We start from the raw sequence: 21,714 nt of genomic DNA, 5'->3' as shown, positions 1-21,714 counted from the left end.
CTTGCGCGCCCGCAATGCACTGCTGATGACATCACATATTACATCACTCATGACATGGTCAGTGACATCACTCATGACATCACTGATGACATCTCAAATTACATCCCTCATGAAATCACTGATGACATCATCCTTGTGATAGACTGGCAGACCTCCTCTCCCCCTAATATAACCTTTGATACACACATTCAAAAATAGAAACTAACATTTTCAAAACAATGGACATACCAATACCAGTTACAACTATTCAGTAATTCTAAGATCCACATACACATCCAGTCATTCACCAACAGTCCTATACAGTCACTCATACATGTACTCACTCATCATATGTACTCATACACCTATACATCCTGTTACACAACGCCACTCATCCATAGAGTTACTCACACACATAGTCACTCATGCTAATAACATCCATTTACTTGCATATACAGTTATACACACACCACCACACTTACTTCTACAGAAACTTATACATACTTAGTCTTTTAAACAATCACTTAAAGAAACACATACTTATTCATACAGGAACTTCCAATCTCTCACTCTCACATATACTCACTTAAATACACCAATAGTCACATATACCAGTTTAAAACATATGTAGTTACTCATAAAGACACAATTGAGACAGTCATTCACTCACTAACACACCCATGCAAACACTCATCCACCCATACAGTCCTGCACACATGCTGTCTTCAACACATACAAACAGTGAGTCACTCATTCATGCACCTATGCACTATGTAATACCCCCACCGAACCATACAGACACTCAGACACTCATACTGATACTCAAAAAAACAACTAATAACCTATATAGACACTCATGTAGCTACTCACCAACCCATGCAGCCACTTATACACAAAGTGAGAGACTGATACAGATATTTACATATTTAAACATTACTCACTAAGCCATGTATTCACTAAGATACACTTAATCAGTCAGTTATACAATCAATTTTTCAAAAACAAATCATCCATTTAGACACTTATATACCCATTTATTCTTCCATCGACCTTGAGATATACATATATAAAACATATGTAATTTTCAGAAAAACACACATTCACTGGATGATGTCATCATTGATGTCATTTGAGATGTCATCAGTGATGTCATGAGTGATGTCACTGACCATGTCATGAGTGATGTAATATGTGACGTCATCAGCAGTGCATTGCGGGCGCGCAAGTTATAGTTAGCTGAACTAACTATAACGGGGGAATTTCAATGGTTTTGTACGAGTGAAAAGTCCAGCTAACTATAACGCCCCTGAAACCTATAGTTTTTTCAGTGAATTTCTAAGGTTTTTTTAAATGCTAATTCCTAACTATAACGTGCCTGAAACCTATGGTTTTTTCAGTGAATATATATATAGACATGTTAAGCAAGTATATATACTATTACATTTCAGTGGAATGTAATTAATTTACATTATATGAAATGTATTTATGAAAACATTTAACATTTACTACTTTAAGCTATTTTTTGATCAATTTTTGTTAATGGTTTTGGACAATATTGGTTTCAACTATGTTTTTTTTCCGATTATTTTGGTAATTACCATTAAGTATAGGAACCCAATATTATGGTAAATGATATTTTTGCCACAATATTTTTGTCAATGATATGGTTTACCACAATATTGTGTCATTGATCTATTTCCTGCATCCAGCTTTTAAATGTAGTTACTCCTGAGGTCTTCCAAAGGCGCAGTATTTCCATTTTAGCAACTGCCAGAGAGCTAGCAAACTGGCTGTTCTTCTGAAGGGTAATCACTGGATTCTGGGATAAATCTTTTCATAATGCTACAGTGCTTGAGAGATCATCATTCAATCCAGAGGATTTGTACTTCTTCTTCCAGATGCCTATCGAATACTGTTATAATTGTGAACATTCTCATAGGATTTGAAATAGATCTCCTAGTGCATGTTGGCAACTCCAACATGTGTCGTCAATCTGTCCGAGGTCAAGGGCCATCTATGGAGAAGCTTAAAGTACTCTCATTTTAACCTAGTCTCCCTCAATTATTTGTCGTGGGAGTGTAACAGTTCTGATCAGTCTTAGTTGTTGTCGCTGGAGATTAGTAATCCATCAAACCTTTAGTTGAGATGCCAGAGGTTGGGATTAAGTGTCTATAAGCATTTGACAGCATAGTTTAGGATGGGGCATTTCTGGAGATCAGCAGGCCAGGGCTGCAGATCCCCATTTATGCAGGGTGAAAGTCGGTATTTCCAAGAGTGACCCCTACTGAGGCTGAATTTATCCCTGGCTCTGCAAAGGTCCTCCTTTTGGGCCAGCATTTTCACCCCTTTTCTGATAATGTCTGACCACACTGATTCCCTTCTACTGATTTTGATTTTACCATTACGTTACCCCTAAAGTGGTGCCACTATATAGAGGGAATGATGTGTTCTGGTGTAATGGGGATCTTTCTGCCAGGCCACATTAGTTGCTCTCAAATCTGGGTGACTAAGTATTAGATTAAATGTGTCTCACAAATACAGCACTCAAAGCCCTGTTGCTCCTCCCATAAACGTGTCTTCTAGTGTTACATATTCAAGTTAATACAGAGTATCATGAATTAGGTAACAAAATCCACTACATTTCCAAGTATAGTAGTAGTATTCCCCCCTTTTTACACCCCCTGCATGCTGTTTGGCCATTTTCAGTCAGGGTTTCTTCCCCACAACCAAAAACTGTTTTATCTTACTCAAAAGGTCCATCAGTATGTGTTGAGTATGTTCAAATGCAGCATCGCAAATATATCATTTATGCGGGGCTATGTTCATTTTAATTGTCTGCGTTCTACCACACAGGGAGTAGTTCAAGAGCAGCCATCTGGCCATTTTGCACTAGGAGACGGATATTGTCTTCCAGCATATAGTCCAGACCTCTATTAAGGAAGATTCCCACATATTTAAGGTTTGATTCGTTCCAATGAAATCTTTGTGTCCCTAATGTGGCCCTTGTTGTCCTTGTCAGATACACAGCTTTACACTTTCCTCAATTATTGTGATATCCAGAGAATGTGGAGAAAGCAGTAATTAGATTTATGAGGGGTGACTTAGAACGTTCTGGTTTTGACAATATCAGAGGAATGCGTACTGTAAGGCTTATGTGTGGATTATGTCATGGTGTACCATTTTCAATCTATGGGAGAGTTTTTCGCTAACATTTCATGTCGACGTTTGACAGAGATAGGTCTGTAACTTGTAAATTGTATGGGTCTCTGTCCAGATTAAGAAGAACTCCTAACTTGGCCTTTGTTGCCTTCAGTAGCAGTGAAGAGCCATCCTGTATGCCCTTAAACATTTTACACATGAGAGAAGTAAAAGAAGGTTTGTTGAATTGGTAAAATTCCCCAGTGTAAACATCCAATCGCGGCCCCTGGGAGTATAGAGGTTCACCTATAACACGCAGTTTGTCCTCATCTGTAATTGGGTTGTCTAATTTGCCCAGCATATCTGGGATTGCACTGAGTAGAGTTATATTACAGAGAATGGAGTCTTCCTCTGTCTGGGTATTAGAGTATTCTGCTGTGTATAGGACTGTGCTTGATGAAGACATTATATCATCAGGATGTGTCAGCCAGATTCCTTAGTCCATTTTAAGGGCAGTGATATCTCATAGGGATTCTTGTTGTTTTAATTGGATGGGCCAATAGGCAACCTCCTTTTCCCCTCTTTCATATTGCCTCTGTTGCAGGTGGAATAGGGCTTTTTCCGCAGTAGATGTGTATAACTCGTTCACCTCAAACCTCTTAAGAGTGACAAAATGATCTCACAGGTGTGGGAGGTGTTACATTAAGTAATAAGAATTATTTGCTTTTCTAAGTCTACTTGTTTTTGAGCGCTTGCAGATGGCTTAATCCCACATCCATGAAACCTTTATAAATGGCGTTTACCTGCCTCACAGAGGATGTGTGATGAAGTCACAGAGTACTGGATTTCTTCTACGTATCTCTTACCCAACCCTTGTAACTTCTGTGTAGCATCTGGCATTGTACATCTAGATGTATTGCACCACCTTTGGTGCCTAGTTGGTCTAGAAATACCCATATTCAGGCAGAGTCATATTATGTTGTGGTCTGATGCACTTATCCGACTCTTTCTCTCTCTCTCTCTCGGTGAGGCAAAGTTGAAGGTTGAACGATCTGTTCTGATAGAGGCAACATCAGAGGAAGACTTTGAGGTCTTTTCCTCTATCGCAGACATCAACACTTTCAGTACTGTCCATTACCAGATGATGGCTTATATTGCTACTTGATGCGCCATGGTGCCCATGGTGTCCTGCTCTTTGGCATGTTTTTGCGGTTTCCCCATGAAAGACTCAGTGAACAGAAGCTGTCGGGCTGGTTTCGACATTCAGTTGCTGACTGGCCCCTCCGTGCTAGTCGACCCCCAACTTTTCCCGCTTGACTCCACAATGCAGCATGGGCGTCTGTCAATTCTGTATGTGTTTAATAAATGCTAATCACTGCTTTGCCTTGATCTGCAGCAGAGTTCCAGTATCTCAACTGGGCCTATATTAATGCTGTGATGATTAATAGTCCTCAAAGGATCTTAATTGGTTTGCTTCTCTACAGACCAGAAGCACGGGTCTGGCGCCACTGCAGTGTTTTATGATTATGGGTGGCGAGGGTGCGGTTGGTGGAACAGGAGAATTGGTTTGCTTCTCCACAGGCCAGCAGCACCGGTCTGGAACCACTGTACTGTGTTATGATCAGGGGTGGTGAGGGAGTGGTTGGTGGAACAGGACACCCTTTATGTTTGCACTGTGCCTAGATAAACAGAAAAATATCCAGTGTTTAACCAAAAATAACAGGTGTCCAATTTGTATGTGGAGTAGTTTCTCTCCTTCCCTACCGGGCCTAAGTAGACCTGGGAGATTAAAGGGTGCACATCTAAGGCCTCGGAGCACAATGAAACTCCACTGCTCACCTGCAGCTGCAGCTGTCAGGCCCTTGTATTTCCAGACTACATTCAGTAGCCGGGAAGCAATTTGACTGGGCTGTCCAGCCCCTGAGTGTTCCGGCGATCTGAAAAGTGCTTATAAGTCTTGTGGTCACGCTGTTGCATGTATTTTGGCCCATGGTCCTGAGGGAGCTCTGCTAAGGTGCCGTCACCATCTTCCTCAACGGTTAACTACACCCCCAATACACTCAGAACGTAGTGGTTTAATTTGTTTTCTAGCTGGTCCGAGTCTACAGACAGCAGACTTCATATTTTAATCTGTACTCTAGTTTTCTCATGGAGAGCCAGAGCCTTCCACAGTGAAAATAACTTTTAAGGCCTTGTCACATAGGGGCATGGTAACATTAAATTTCTACATTTCCCACTTTTAAATACCAAGCACCCTGCCTAGTAGGCTACATCTCATGCACAGTGGTGACTTATTAATATTCAAATGGAATGTTTTTTCTACATGTTTTAGGGGTTAGAGCACACACTGCACAGTAGAGCACCAGAGTCTAGAAACCAGCAGTAAAACTGAGCAAAAACAAAAAAACAGGGGTGACCAAGCAAAAAGAAGAATTTTCTTACAGGCACCGATAAATAAAACAAAGAATAATTTTTTCTATTTTATTTTCTATTAAACAATAAGGCAACTGAGGGAGCATTTCAAGTTCAAATTCATAAACTGTTTAAAGAGTAGCTCTTAGTCACTCTATGAAAATAGTATACACAGCCAGGTGAGAAAAAAATGTAAAAAGCTAATTGTACGTATTTTATTTCTCTTTTTCTTTTAGTTCCTTTTCCTTTTATTACAGCTCTGCTTTTGCTTCTTCCTCCTCATATTTTATTATCAACTCTTGGACTTCTTTTTGCTTTAAAACTCTTATTTTTGTTTTTCCATTATCTCTTGTCAGTGTTGCAATTTCAACTGAAAAGCAAATTGTACATAAATGTGTTAGTTGGCACAAAGATCAGTCGGGGAATGTTTTAATTTACACAAAATACTAACAATGTATATTTTATGAGATTGCAAAATTATTTTTAGAAGATTGCTGTGGTGTGGAACTCAGGTGTCCCAGAGGAACAGAGGACACGGGGCACAGGAGGTAGTTACGTACTGCTTTATTTAGAGGGAGGACAGCGTGCATGCATTCTCATGTCCCCAGATGTTCTGCCCCGCCTCCAAGACTTGCCGTGAGGCTTGGCGCAGGTCACGTGGGTGTTGAGCACTAGACCGCAACACCACATATCTCCCCCGTTTAATAACAATGCAAAAGGCATAAAACAAGAGTCCCAACTGCATAAACTGCATAAACAGTGGTTTGTGCGTGAGAGCACTTCTGCGCATAGTTTCTGTGTGGTGACCCCTCACGGGAGGAGTCCCGGGAGTCTGCGTTGTCAGCTCAGGGTGAAGATGGTGTGGACCCCTTGGAGCTCTATGTTGTAAAGTCATTGTATCTTCTTGGTTGCACTACTCTTCTACCTGTATTTGAGGTTCTGGACTTTTTAAGAGTCCAGAGGTGTCAGGGAAACAACACCCAAAGACCCCTGAGTTCCTTCCTGCCTTGGTGCACAAATAAACAGAGACACGTGCTTCTCGATGGTGGCGTCAAAGACCAAGGTTTATTTACTGCAGGGACACAGAAGTCATAGGAACCACACAGAGGCAGAATCTACGAGACTGTTCAAATTGCAAGAAGTGGGTTGCTCCTTAAATACACAAAATATATTTTTAGGCAACATTACACGAATATTTCTCATGCCCAACCCGGTATCTAAAACAGACAATAAACATACATCAAACAATAATTAGTCGTAGGTTTTCGGTATTCGATCAAGTCTCTTTGTCAGTTTTCCATTCTTTTCCCGATCCTCCCCATCATAAAAATCGTATCCTCCCCATTGTAAAAGCCCAGAAGGAGAGGAGCAGAGCCAGGTGCAAGGGATAGAAAAGTAGGATAAGAGGTGTTTATGGATCGTAAACGGGCATGGCTACCGTATTCGGCCTCTCAATCAGGACAATGGACACGAGAACCAGTATAGCAGGATTGGCCTCAGGCAGGGGAGGCAGCTTGATTCTGCCTGGTCACGCAGCCTCAGCTTTTCTCGGGGTTTGAGCTTACGTGTCCTTAACGAGGTGATTCTGCCGGGGTCATCGCTCGTCCATTGACTATGTGAGGGCAAGAAACAAAATGGATGCCGTATCTAAAATGGATGTCATGATTTAGCAACAGAATGCCCTATTTCTCAGTGAATTCATACTCGTTGCGCAGCGAAAACACTGTCATGCATATAATGGATCATGTACGGTTCATTGGTACTAAAATCGTGCCAGTACTACGATACCGAATACACGGGTTCGGATCGCTACAGAACCTCAGACCGTCCTTTTGCCCTTACATAGGCAATAGCTCACTCTATATCAGAGTCCATCTCTATGTTCATCAGGTCGCTGATATGTTGTTGGAGCATTATTCTATCTCGTGGCGTATCTTCAAAAACAGGTGGTCTTTTTACGCATGTTGAAACACAAAGGCCACACAAGGCAGGACCACACTGAACAATGAGACAGCATGAGAATAAAAATACCAATGCAACACCAGTGACTATCAGAACCTTCCATCCCCATGCAGATAACAGGCTCCAGAACCATCCCATTAGTGACCAGTTACCTTCCTCTACATGAATAGAGTCAGAGATTTTGTGTAACTTATAAATAGCCTTATATACCGTTGGCGCATTATCTGGGATAAAAACAGCAACTCGATTGGATCATCTTACATACCCCACCTCGATCTGCAAGTAATACATCAAGGACCATACGATTCTGTAACGTCATGAGGCGATCCGCTTGAAGCTCAGCTGTCAGGTTACTAAGGGCACCCGCAGTTTCGGTAATAGTGGATTCAACTACCCGTGTTAGTTGACGTAAGTTTCTGCTGTTGGCCATAGGCCCCCAGAACGGAAGGAAACCTTATGAAGAAGTCTCCTGCCTCTTGGCCAGCAGTATCTTCCTTATTGAAAACACCTCTCACAACTCTAGTTTTGTGATAATCCGGTGCAGCAGTGTATTTCGGAGGCAACAGTTGAGCGATATAACATGAGCCTGAAAAGTCAGCAGGCAGCCATGTATATGCTCTGTCTTGGCAAACAAAATAGGTGCCCTTAGCAGCTAAAAATGCAGGGGAAGACTGTGACGGGAAAACGTATGTTTCGGTACAGTCGCTCTTCCCTAGTCGAGCTTTCGGATTCCTCCCATTTCCTTGCAAACAGACCTGACCTTGGTGGGGTACGACCCAGATCGGAGTCGAGCTTTTACGTTTGTTCTCACCCAAAGTAATGCCATATTCGTAACGTTCCAACCCATGTAAACTTGCAATTCATCCTTGGGAATAAACGGAGTGTTATTGACATCTCTAACCATGTCAGTAATTCCCTTTACCAAGGCTCTATTAGCGGAGTTATACCTAGTGGAACGTGGAGGTCGTGGGGGATAGGTCTCTAGGGCATAGGCGAACATGGTCTGAAATGCCCAGAATGATCCATTATAACTAAAGGGCAGAACCAGATAAGGAATACCCTTGTCCATGGTATGTGGTATCAAGCCACACACCCAGCAGTTTGTTGTGTTAACCACTAGTTGATGTTGGTGCAAGAGCTGAATGAAAGTGTTATTTATAAACTCGGAGGGTCGAGCTTGCTCATGGGCAGGAAAAGGATGGAAAGAATGAAGAGAAACAACAGTCGGAGAAACAGAAACATGGGGAGTTACTGTAGATGTAACAGGTGCAAAGATCAATTGAATACCAAAAATGATTCCGCCTACCAGAGTTATTAAAACAATCAGAAGTGTCAGAGCACATTGCATTAGAAAACATTTGCTATACAATATTTCATATAGTTTTGTCTTGCGAGCATTTATGACGTAAGCCCGTCGCAGTTCAGGAAGCTCCATCTTCTACAACCGTTCGCAACGGATGGTTTGTACCTGTTAAAAATTGCCTCTGTCTACCCTGGGAGTTCCCAAAATAAACAGAAGAAACCGACCTTGTGTCTGGTTCCCTGCAAGTTAAAACAAGGCACACGTTACGACCCTACGGTAACCCAGATGGCAAGGTGAGGGAACAACAAAAACAAAAAGGATAAAAATTATAGAGCGAACTTCCTGACTGAATGGAATGCGATAAGATCAAAACAGTTTTCAAATAGAAAGGTAATTATGCAATGTTATTGGTTCATAGAATGAGAACGTAGGTTATATCTGTATTTCCCGGGTCTTGTCTGATCTTGAAACAATTGTTCTATAGGTACAGTAATGTTCGAGTCCACAGGTGACGAATGTTCGCCTTGTATGACACTCTGTTCAGGGTTCGAAAACACAGTTCCTGGTGAGGTATCAGAGTTCTGTGTTTCAGTTCGTTTGTCCGTTATGTACTCTGCATCACTGAAGGGAATGAGCCTAGGAACAGGTTCTGTCTCGGATGCACCAAATCCCTGTCTAACCCAGTTGTCGTAGGGGAGTGGGAGTGGGAGAGGGACACGCTTCGTATGGCTAGCGTGCACCCAATTCTTCCTTCCAGCTAGGCGTACAGCAGTTCTTGTTGCCAGGAGCACTTGGAACGGGCCCACGAATCTTGGCTGGAGGTTCCGGGTTCGTTCAAAATTCCGCACCACAACTTGATCACCGGGTTTCAATGTGTGGCCTGGACTCTCTGGCTGTTTAGGCAAGGATTCGAATACCTGTTGATGAATAAGGCTCAATTTAGCAGTCAGATCAAAAAGGTAATCAATCAACATAGGATATTCGATCTGTTTGAATTCCCTTGGCCTAGGGACTCCCCAAACATTAGCAGGACGACCGAACACAATCTCATATGGGCTAAGCCCTACTCGAGAGTGTACAGTCGCTCTGGTGGACAGTAAAGCTAAAGGCAGTGCGTCTGGCCAAGATAGACCAGTGGAAGCTTGAATTTTAGCAAGTTTCAGCTTCAAGGTACCATTGTACCCTTCAACCAAACCTGCTGATTGTGGGTGATTCGCACTGTGGAATTTCTGGACGATTCCCAGACCTGCACACACACTCTTCATAACTTTCCCTACAAACTCACTTCCATTGTCCGACCAAACAATCTGTGTCATACCATATCTGGGGAAGTACTCTTTGAGGAGGATTTTGGCAGTGGACATAGCAGTGTTATCCTTTAATGGATATGCCTCAATCCATCTTGAAAAGGCACAGACTACCACTAGGACATATTTAAGATTGTTACACCTGTCCATGTGGATAACATCCAACTGAATCACTTCAAAGGGACAAGAAGGGGGAGCAAAATGACCAGTTGGGGTTGGGGTTCCCTTGCCAGGATTATGCATCAGGCATATCATGCAATTTTTCACCACTCTTTCCGCACATTTAGTAATTCCATCATTCTTCCATACTGGAGCTAACAGTTTACAGATCCCTTTCGAACTAATGTGCGCCGATCCATGCGCCATCGTGACTACCGCAAGCACATACGCATCAGGTAACATCCAACGTTGATGTTCAGACAGATCAACCCAACATCCACTCGAATCCATTTTACCCGTTTTCTCCCTCCATGCATTTTTCTCATTTTCAGTTGCTTCATTCTGGATTGCCTTCACACTTTCAATCGTATTCTCACACATTCCTGATTCAGCAATCCATCTTGTAGACGTTTCAACGTACATTCGGCTCATCATGTTCTTGGCCGTCTCTTTGGCGACCTCATCAGCAAACGCATTCCCACGGCCAACATCATCCGTAATCTTTCGATGTGCACTGCACTTCACAATCGCAACTTCATTCGGTAGGGTCAGAGATTCCAATAGATCACTGACTAACTGTCCATGTTGGATCTTAGTCCCATGGGACGTGAGAAAACCTCTTTCTTTCCACAGACGTCCAAAGCTATGTGCTACGCCGAAGGCGTATTGGCTATCAGTAAACACATTCACTCTCTTTCCTTCAGCTAAAACACACGCTCTTGTTAGTGCAATTAATTCTGCAGCCTGAGCAGAATTCTGACTCACTCTTGCGGTCTCCACAATCGTACTCAAAGTCGTAACTGCATACGCGGCTGTCACATCACCATTCTGTAGTTTAAAACATGACCCATCGACGTACAAAGTGCCATCTGGATCTAGTAACGGAGTATCTTTTAAGTCAATCCTACCTTTTGTCTCTTCCTCAGTTCTAAAACAACAATCATGAGGCTCTGAATCACTCGACTCTTGGGTAGTCGGCAACAGCATTGCTGGATTCAATATGTTGCATCGCTTGATCTGAATGTGACTTGCCAAAAGTGTCAGCTCATAGCCTGATAGTCTAGCACTGGTGAGGTGCTGAGTTTTCGTTCGATTCATGAGTGTGTCCACAGCATGTGGAACCATGACTACTAACATGTTGTTCATGACTAGTCCAGCAGACTGTCGAATAGACACTGCAGCTGCTGCTGTAGCTCTCAAACAACTTGGCAACGCTCTGGCTACCGGATCTAATGTGGATGAAAAATACGCACAAGGTCGCTGTTTGTCACCAAATTGTTGCGTCAAGACACTCAATGCACAACCTTCTCTTTCATGGACATATATTGTAAACGGCTTACTGTAGTCAGGAGTACCCAACACAGGAGCTGAACACAGCGCATCACGTAAGTCGGAGAAGCTCTGTTGACATTCATCCGACCATGGCAAAGGGCTCGGAACACCTTTTCCAGTCAGGGCTACCAATGGTTTTGCCATGAGAGAAAAATTTGGGATCCATTGCCTGCAGTATGATGTAATACCCAAAAACGCACGCACTTCTCTCTGTGTGCTTGGTACAGTCATCTGTGAAATTGCTTTGATTCTCTCTGGGGTCAACCTTCTTCCCTCCTTTGACAAAAGATGACCTAAGTAGGTCACTTCTTGGCAACAATATTGCAGTTTAGAAGGGGAAACCTTGTGATGTAAGTTGGACAAATGACGTAATAAAGAAATTGTAGCTGTTTTGCAAGTTTCCTTGTCATCGGCGGCCAGTAAAAGATCATCTACGTATTGAATCAGAGCAACACCAGGAGGAAGTACAAGAGCATCTAATTGACTTTTCAATGCTTGGCTGTAAATTGAAGGGCTCTCACAATAGCCTTGTGGAGCGCGTTTGAACCTGAAACTGCGACCTCCTAAGGAGAAACCAAAAATGTCTCTACTTTCCTCGGCTATCGGAATGCTGAAAAAGGCATTCTTCAAATCGATCACTGTAAACCATGAGGCTGAGGCAGGAATCAACGTCAATAATGCAGTGATATCTGGTACCACAGGAAACTGCGGAATCACTATTTTGTTAACCTCTCTGAGGTCAATCACAAATCTGTATATTGGAGGTTTGGAAGGGTCCGTGCGTTTTAAAATCGGCAGAACAGGACTATTGCAGACATTTCCTCTAGTTTCCTCTATCACATCTTTCTGTATTAAGTCTTTCACGATCAGTAAAAGTGCACGTTCACCTTCATTTGAAATCCGATACTGTGGGATTCGTGGGAATCTAACATTCGCTTTCAGACTTACCACATAAGGGGGAATTTCCAAAAGGCCTACGTCGTTAGGACCAGTCGCCCAAAGAGTATCAGGGAGAGAACGCAGCTCCGGTGGGAGCTTATCCATCGACATGTACATTGGAGAAATGACTCTCTTGCCTAATGTGAGCTGTACTCCCGAAGGAGAACAGTACAGTGTCGCATGCAGGCGTTTCAACAGATCTAAACCAAGCAGATTCTCATTACAACCGGTTGTTAGGATAAGGGGTGCTTCTAGTTCGCATGGCCCAACAGAGATTGACAAAGGACTAGAAACAGGATTGTGAACAGGGGCGCCTGAGAAACCTACTGAAGTGTTCGTTAAGCCAGACAAAGGTGCGCCAGGGAGTTTCGCATGCATAATTGAACTTTTTGCCGCACCAGTATCCAACAGAAACGGTTCGACCACACCTGATGTAACTACTGCGACATAAGGTCCACTCTGATCAACTGGAACTGATACTACTCCCTCTCTTTGCCTGTGGCTGTCCTAGTAATCACTTCTCTGAATCTCTTCATTATTTTCGTAGTAATCCTCAACATGATACTGTGAAGATCTACCTAGTTGCGTAGGTTGTACATTCCGCTGATCGAAATAATTTGATGGGCGATCAACTTGTGGAGTCATTGTACCACGTCCTCTACCTCTAGGAGCTTGCATAAACCCGCCATTACCTCTCTGAGCTGGGACACCACTGGTCTGCGCGTGGAGTATTGGACACTCGTTCTTATAATGGCCCTCCTTTTTACAATAGGCACACTGATTCCATGCTAACTGTTGTCGAGGGAATCCATAATTAAATCTTTGGGACGTCCCTTGTTGGGATTGTGGCTGGTGCTGAAACTGGGGTCGTTGCTGTGATTCTGACTGATTCGGGCGAGGCGGATACGCTTGTTGCAATAGTACTTTAGTCTTCAAATCTTTTGTCTTCTTTTCTGACTTTTCCTTTTCTTCTTTCTCTCTATTCTCGTAATACTGAGCAGTTGCGAGTATCTGTGCTGTTGTCGACACTGCCCATGCACTCTCAGAATCCTTTAACTTGTTACTAAGCTCAGGTAGTAAATTAAACACGAACTTGTCGACAAACAACCTCTGACCTCCCTCAGTACTCATATCTTGCCCACTGTGATCTACGAAGGTCTCTTCAAATCTAGTGAAGAAGTCAGAGATGCTTTCGTCCTTCTTTTGCTTGCATGCTGATAGTTTATCCCAATTGACCCGTAACGCTGGCATCAGCGTTTTCATCAAATTAATTATTCTACCAGGTAAAGCAGCAATCAGAGGCTCAGGTTTAGCACCACCAACTTGTTGCGCGTCTGCCGCTATAATAGCTGGCCAATCACCCCCCAGGGCGACTGGGTGGTTCTCTTGCCGAATCTTGGCCCATATAGGTTGTGGCACTACATTGCCAAATAGCATTTCAATGTCTGCCAAATTCATGACACACGCTTGAACTGTCTGCGTTAACTCTTTATAATAACCAGCAGGATTTTTACGCGGGTCCGGCAACGCTTGTTTTACTGCTAATACTTCGGCCCGCTTCCAAGGGATGTGTATCCACACTCTATGGAAATGTGCCGGAGCAGCTACAATACCATTAGCCGCATCAGCTTGGACTGCATCGCGCCATATGGGTGGAACTTCCCTCATCGGATATTGACCTCGTCTTTTCCTAGTAATCGGTGAACCATCAGAGTCTCTTGGTGCTCGAAGAGGGGAATCATCCCTATAAGCTAAAATCAGTTCTATCGCAACCCTTACTTCTGAACCTATCACCATTCCTGCGGCAAACTTTTGCTGAACATTTATCAAATCAGAGGGGACGGAATCTAAGTCATCATCATCCCATTCCTCACGCACAAGAGAACACATCACGTCAAAAACATAACGTTGAGTTGGTTCATTCCATTGCATAAAGGTATCTAACACTCTTCGTGCATCATACTTCGCAGCTTTCGACATCCACCTAAGAGCTGTCGAATCTAACATTTCTCGTTCCTGGGGACCAGGAAGCTGGCTACGTCTCTGTGTAGAGTCAGAAACGGGGGTCCCAATTAAAGACCTGTAGAGAGGAGTTAAGATATTAGTTACAGAATCGGTTATTTTCCGACGAACAGAAAGCGGAGTCAGAATGTTTACAGGGTTCGGGAACAGGGCAGCTGGAGCAGATGAAATATTAAGGGTGGGAGTAGTAGGTAAAGCAGTTTGCGAAACGACAGGCAAAGGCGGAATAGGCGACCCAGGAAGAGGGGGTGCCGAGGGAACATTAACCACGGGAAGGACAGGAGCTGGAATCAAAGGAAGTGGAGCACCTATTCCAGGCTCACCAGCAGCTGGCTGTACAACAGGTAGTAACTGTGGTGCTGTAATACCCTGTGCATACGGTGGAGGTGATCTCAACAGGTAAGACAACAGGGGATCCTTTTCATGGTCCTCTATCGGCTTAGCAGGACAAGATGGCAATACAGGGTAACATTTATCAATCGCCAAATTATGTTTTCTATTCACCATCTCCATTGCTTTCTCAGTCTCGTTGACATGCAACTGCCTAGCAGACTCCATTAAAGTCAACCCTTTCTCTTTCTGTTCCTTCTTCGTCTTCCTAATTTCCCTCTGTTTGGCTTCTTTACGCCACACGCGAAAAGAATCAAACATTGCCGGCCGGGCTTTCTTTTTAAACAACTTCATTTCTAGATTGTCTAGAATTTCAACTTCAAAGCTACCATGCGGTGGCCAACTAAGGACACCATCTTTTCTGGTATAACGGACCCATACTTCATTATAAGCAATAGGACCTACACCATGTTTACAATAGAGCTCATATGTAGGAGTTCCAATCGGAGGAACCGAACATGAATCCTCCAACCGGGAATTCCCGTTGCAACTTAACCAGGACAGGAAACAATTACTACTGTTAGTCATTATAAACTAAGGACAAATTCCAACCAAAATGCGCAAAGAACTTAGGCCTACCAAATGAACCAATACCAAGACAAAGATTATCTTAACAAGAGCAACCAATGATAATCTACGAATTCAAAAACAAACGTATCCAGAGAGCAAAACAAGAGCAAAAAGGAACAACCAAACTGAGCGCAACCCACTTAATACATAACTGAAATGTGGAAGACGTCACCAAGGAGAACCCATCTACGTCTCGCCGTACTAAGGTCTGCACCTCGGGTCCAAGACAGGGCGACAGTCAGGGCAGCGGTCATCTGCAGCCGTCTGGGAACGGGAACCCTCGTGGAAGAGATCGTCGGGCCACTTTTACGACATACAGGGATCGATGAAGCGGGGTACCTCCCTCCGGAATCTTCACACGAAGCTCCTCGAACTTTTCAGGCTTTGGACCGGTACCGGATGACGTCGCCCCACGTTGGGTGCCAATTTGAGGTTCTGGACTTTTTAAGAGTCCAGAGGTGTCAGGGAAACAACACCCAAAGACCCCTGAGTTCCTTCCTGCCTTGGTGCACAAATAAACAGAGACACGGGCTTCTCGATGGTGGCGTCAAAGACCAAGGTTTATTTACTGCAGGGACACAGAAGTCATAGGAACCACACAGAGGCAGAATCTACGAGACTGTTCAAATTGCAAGAAGTGGGTTGCTCCTTAAATACACGAAATATGTCTTTAGGCAACATTACACGAATATTTCTCATGCCCAACCCGGTATCTAAAACAGACTATAAACATACATCAAACAATAATTAGTCGTAGGTTTTCGGTATTCGATCAAGTCTCTTTGTCAGTTTTCCATTCTTTGCCCGATCCTCCCCATCATAATAATCGTATCCTCCCCATTGTAAAAGCCCAGAAGGAGAGGAGCAGAGCCAGGTGCAAGGGATAGAAAAGTAGGATAAGAGGTGTTTATGGATCGTAAACGGGCATGGCTACCGTATTCGGCCTCTCAATCAGGACAATGGACACGAGAACCAGTATAGCAGGATTGGCCTCAGGCAGGGGAGGCAGCTTGATTCTGCCTGGTCACGCAGCCTCAGCTTTTCTCGGGGTTTGAGCTTACGTGTCCTTAACGAGGTGATTCTGCCGGGGTCATCGCTCGTCCATTGACTATGTGAGGGCAAGAAACAAAATGGATGCCGTATCTAAAATGGATGTCATGATTTAGCAACAGAATGCCCATTTCTCAGTGAATTCATGCTCGTTGCGCAGCGAAAACACTGTCATGCATATAATGGATCATTTACGGTTCATTGGTACTAAAATCGTGCCAGTACTACGATACCGAATACACGGGTTCGGATCGCTACAGAACCTCACTGTGCGGGTGCATGTGTAGGAGGCCTGCTCCTCGTGTGTTTCTCTTTCCTGGCAGTCGACACGTGAGATGGATTCCGAGACTTTGTTCTCAGAGTTGGAAATTCTCATTTCTTGCATGCATTTTTCGGACTCCTCCACAACCTTTGCAAGAGCTATAGCCTCCTTCAAGGTGGGATCACTGGCCGCCCACAACCTCTCTTGAATATTTTTTACTGTTGCACTGGACAATCAGTTGGTCCCTAATCATTTCCTCCGTCATCTGTCCAAATTTGCACTTGGCAGATAACTCTCTCAACCTAGCAACAAAGTCGTCAATAGATTCTGAAGAGCGTTGGGGTTGTGTATAAAACTTGTGGTGTTGCATGACCACATTCACTTGTTTGGCAAACCTTGTTTGCAATCGCTGCACGCCCTCCTTGTACACATCATCAATAGCATCAACTTGAGCATCACGAGCATGAGCTATGTACTTGAACACATGCTGCCCCTCCTTTCCAAAGATCCCACCAACAAAGCCTTTTTCCTTACAGCAGGAAATCTTGCGCCATCGAGGGCTAAAATGTAATTTTCGAAGGAATCCACCCAATCCTCCCATTCAATAGGTGGTTCACCAGGTAGCATCAAGAAAGGTGGTGGCGTAACAATGGCAGTAGTAACATTCATAGTTCAATATCAAAACTTGCAATGAATTAATATAAATTCTAATGCTGAAAAATATAGTACAAACCTTATCCACAAGGTGGCAGTGTTACCTAGCAAATCAAAAACTCAGCAAGTAACCAAAGACAGTGCCAGCAGGACAGCTAATGGGAGCAATGCAATTCAACCAATCACTGTGCGTGAATTAATGTACCTGGGTGTTACCGCATATGAGGAAGCTGCAGGGAACACAGAGATGAGGAAGCACACAGCACAACTAGCGTGGCAGTAGAAACGTAGATCCAGACAGGACCCTTCTTCATATTTGCGGGGCAAGGCAGAAGTAAGAAAGCGCTAAGCACGGCTTGCGGTATGCGCTGATCCAGATCGGGCCCTTCTTCACACTTAAGGGGCCAGACCAAGGTGAAAGTGCGCTCAGCGCATTTCGCAGTACACTGAGCCGGGAATCATCAGCTCACGAGTAATACCTCACGCACTGACACACTGCTCCTCATGGGACAGAACCATGGCGCTGCCCACTTTATTGTGATCTAGATGCTGGAACGCGAGTTTGAACTGCGCGCGCTGCTTGACAGTTCAACAAGGCCCAACAGTCACTCCAGTAGTACAGGATGAGGGCCTCATAGTAAAAATATTTCTAACCTCGGCACAGTCCCAGTCGAAATCAGAGCATTTTTTGACCACTTCCCCAGACTTTGCTGGCAACACCGACTCACGATAAAACTTGGTAAAAGATGGTATTGGAAGGGAGGGGTGGGGGGGAAGCAGACCACGGACCATGAATTGTGTGTAAAAGGCCGCTTTTATTGGAACAGGTGCACATAACAAATTTAATAAACCTCGGCAAAAGCCTTCTTTTACTAAGCCTCACTAAATAAACCGCATACCTAACCCGCACCCCGCCACTCCCCTAAAATTTCTTTGAACCCGCCCCCACCCGTACATTACAACATTTCAAACAATACCAAACATTACATCACCATATAACCCAGTATAAACCTATAAATACAACCCGTCCGTTAAACAAACTCCCCTGCCTGCCCCCTTACAGCTGTCAATCACCCATCCTGTGCAACCAAACTAAAAATAACCAACCTATCCTTTCCCTGTCAATAACCCAACTTAACAATTATTCAACAAACCTCTGCCAAACCTGTCAAAATTCAAATAACCCCCGCCACCCAGAAAGACGGGGGGGAGGAAACGACCCCCCCTTTCTGCCCCCCAACATAGGATAGACCCTTCAGACTCCATTTCCATGCCTCTGAACATTCAAGCATCTTGACAATACCTCCCTAATTTCAAGCAAATACAGGTCCATGCCAAGCCTGAATAAATGCACTCCCTAATCCCTAAAATACTCCACTGCTTCAAAACAAATTTCTTTGTGTGTCACTATCCCAAACCCCATACTGCGACAAAACCTAGAAATTTCGGCGTTCACTTTCCTCCGTGCCCTGTCAATGGCTCTGGGGTTCACTGCCCCTCTCCAAATCCTCCGCAGAACCAACTCAGTCCACAAAACATGGCATCCCGACCATCGCTCTTTTAACAGGGACAAATCCCTCTTCATTGCTCTCAGCAACACCACACCTTTCACTCCACAAAGATCATTCTCACCGAGATGTATCAACAAAATATCCAGGCACTGGCCCCTCACCATCGCTTTATTAAAAAATGGTGTAAGTTCCCTCCAAAGCATACCTCCCTTGCCCTTCCACACAATTCTAAAAAGATGCTCATTGAAACCCAACATTTTCCCAAAATAACTTTGGCATGCCTGAACCTGTGCCCATTTGATGAATGAATGCCCCACTATTCAAACAATCAACTCCTTCGAGTGGGGCCCAGCCACAGAACCTGTAAAGAGAAAAATAGAATGAGACTCACAACTAGGAGCCTCCCCACGTTCCTTTTCACATATCGCTGAAAACAGCCTGAGGGCCAGTGCCCTAGCCGCATAATGTCCCCTTGAGACCAACCCCTGTTGTGTGCCTCATTCGCTGCCCCAATCCTAAAAGAGTGAGTCCCATACTGCGCCCCGTCCATTCCAATCCTCTGTAAAGCTTTACACAGAACCATGCGCAGTTGGTAATCAGTTACCCGGGCACCGATATGTTGAAAAACTAAATTGCTCCCAGCCCCTCCTGACAAAGTCTTCCAGCAACGTGCCAAACGCAAAGGACAAGTAGAAATGGGAGCCTCCGCTTCTAACCAAACTCCTTTCCCAATGCTTCTCTGATCAGTTTTCATACTGGCCAGCCAAATATGCAAATCCTTTTCAGAGAAAAACACTTCTTGACAAGCAATGGCTCGTTTTAATTTGGTACCCAGGAGCTCAGAGACTCCAAACGCCCCAAAAAACATGAACGCCATAAGGGTGGCAAACAAGCATGCCTCAGAATCATCCCTGCAAACCGCAGGTAAAACCTCCAACAAACGTGCCAGAGTCTGCCAGGAAAGGGGGGAATGGGACAGCTGAACCCCTCCCTGTTTCCTAGCCCAACCCTCGAGCATTCTCCTCCCCACTTCACTAGCGAAAGGGGAATAGCCCCAAAAGAGTTTCCCCATAAAAGAAACTCCTGCTAATTTCCCGGCGATGGTAACCCGGGAAAGGCTTCTCTCCATGAGGTCTAAGAGAAACTGGATCACATCCTCAGAATGACGCCATACCTCCTCCTGCCTACAAACCCCAGATGCCAAGAAATCCTTCCATGCAAGTGCATATGCCACCCGAGTAGACGCTGACAGAGAACTTACCACCAATTGTAATACCCTACGTTGCCTATATACCAAAGATGCTCCGGCATTGGGGTCGGTGTCCTGTCCGCCTCCATGGCCAGCCCATAGAATCTCCCCCACTGTGAACGAGACAAAGCATCGGCCATGTCATTGTCCACACCAGGTATGTGCAAGGCTCTGAATGAAATGTCATGTCTAAGGCAGCCCAGCACAAACACTCACAACAACTTCAAAATCTGTTCATCTCTTGCTGACTGCCTATTGACGATCTCCACCACTGCCATGTTGTCCAAACGAAACAGCACCTTCTTGTGAGCCAACTCCTCACCCCAAAGGGTCAATGCCACAAGTAACGGGAAGAGCTCCAGAAATGTTATCAATCAATCAATCAATCAATGACACTTATAGAGTGCGCTACATACCCGTAGGGTCTCAAGGCGCTGGGGGGGGGGGTGCTGCTACTGCTCGAACAGCCAGGTCTTCAGCTTCTTCCTGAAGGAGAGGTGGTCTTGGGTCAGGCGCAGGTCGGTCGGGAGGGAGTTCCAGGTCTTGGCGGCCAGGTAGGAGAAGGACCTTCCTCCTGTAGTCGCTCTTCGGATGCGGGGGATGGCGGCGAGGGCGTGGGTGGCTGATCGGAGGTGGCGTTTGGGAGCGTAGAAGTTGATCCGGCTGTTGAGGTAGCTCGGGCCTTGGTCGTGTAGGGCTTTGTGTGCGTGGGTGAGGAGGCGGAAGGTGATTCTTTTGTTGACGGGGAGCCAGTGAAGGTCTCTCAGGTGTCCGGTGATGTGGCTGGTTCGTGGGATGTCGAGGATGAGTCTGGCTGAGGCATTCTGGATCCGCTAGAGTCTCTTCTGGATCTTGGCGGTGGTACCGGCGTAGAGGGCGTTGCCGTAGTCCAGTCGGCTGGTGACGAGGGCCTGGGTGACGGTCTTCCTGGTCTCGGTGGGGATCCACCAGAAGATCTTCCGTAGCATGCGTAGGATGTTGAAGCACGCCGAGGAGACGTTGTTGACTTGCCTGGTCATGGAGAGGGAGGAGTCCAGGCTGAAGCCCAGGTTGCGTGCATGGTCTGTCGGTTTCGGTGCGGCGCCCAGGGCGGGAGGCCACCAGGAGTCGTCCCAGGCGGAGGGTGAAGAGCCCAGGATGAGGACCTCCGTCTTGTCAGAGTTCAGTTTCAGGCGGCTGGTCGCCATCCACTCGGCTACCTCTTTCATCCCTTCGTGCAGGTTGGCTCTGGTGGAGGCGGGGTCGTTGGTCAGGGAGAGGATCAGCTGGGTGTCGTCGGCGTAGGAGATTATGCTGAGGTTGTGTTTGCGTACGATGGCCGCGAGGGGGCTCATGTAGACGTTGAAGAGGGTGGGGCTCAGAGATGATCCTTGAGGGACGCCGCAGATGACTTCGGAGGCCTCTGACTTGTACGGTGGTAGGCGGACTCTCTGTGTTCTTCCGTTGAGGAAGGAGATGATCCATTCCAGCGCCTT

The sequence above is a fragment of the Triturus cristatus genome, chromosome 4_2, assembly GCF_964204655.1.
Source record: "Triturus cristatus chromosome 4_2, aTriCri1.1, whole genome shotgun sequence".
Lineage (NCBI taxonomy): Eukaryota > Metazoa > Chordata > Amphibia > Caudata > Salamandridae > Triturus > Triturus cristatus.
The sequence above is the reverse complement of the archived record's forward strand: the minus strand, read 5'-3'. Positions refer to the sequence as shown.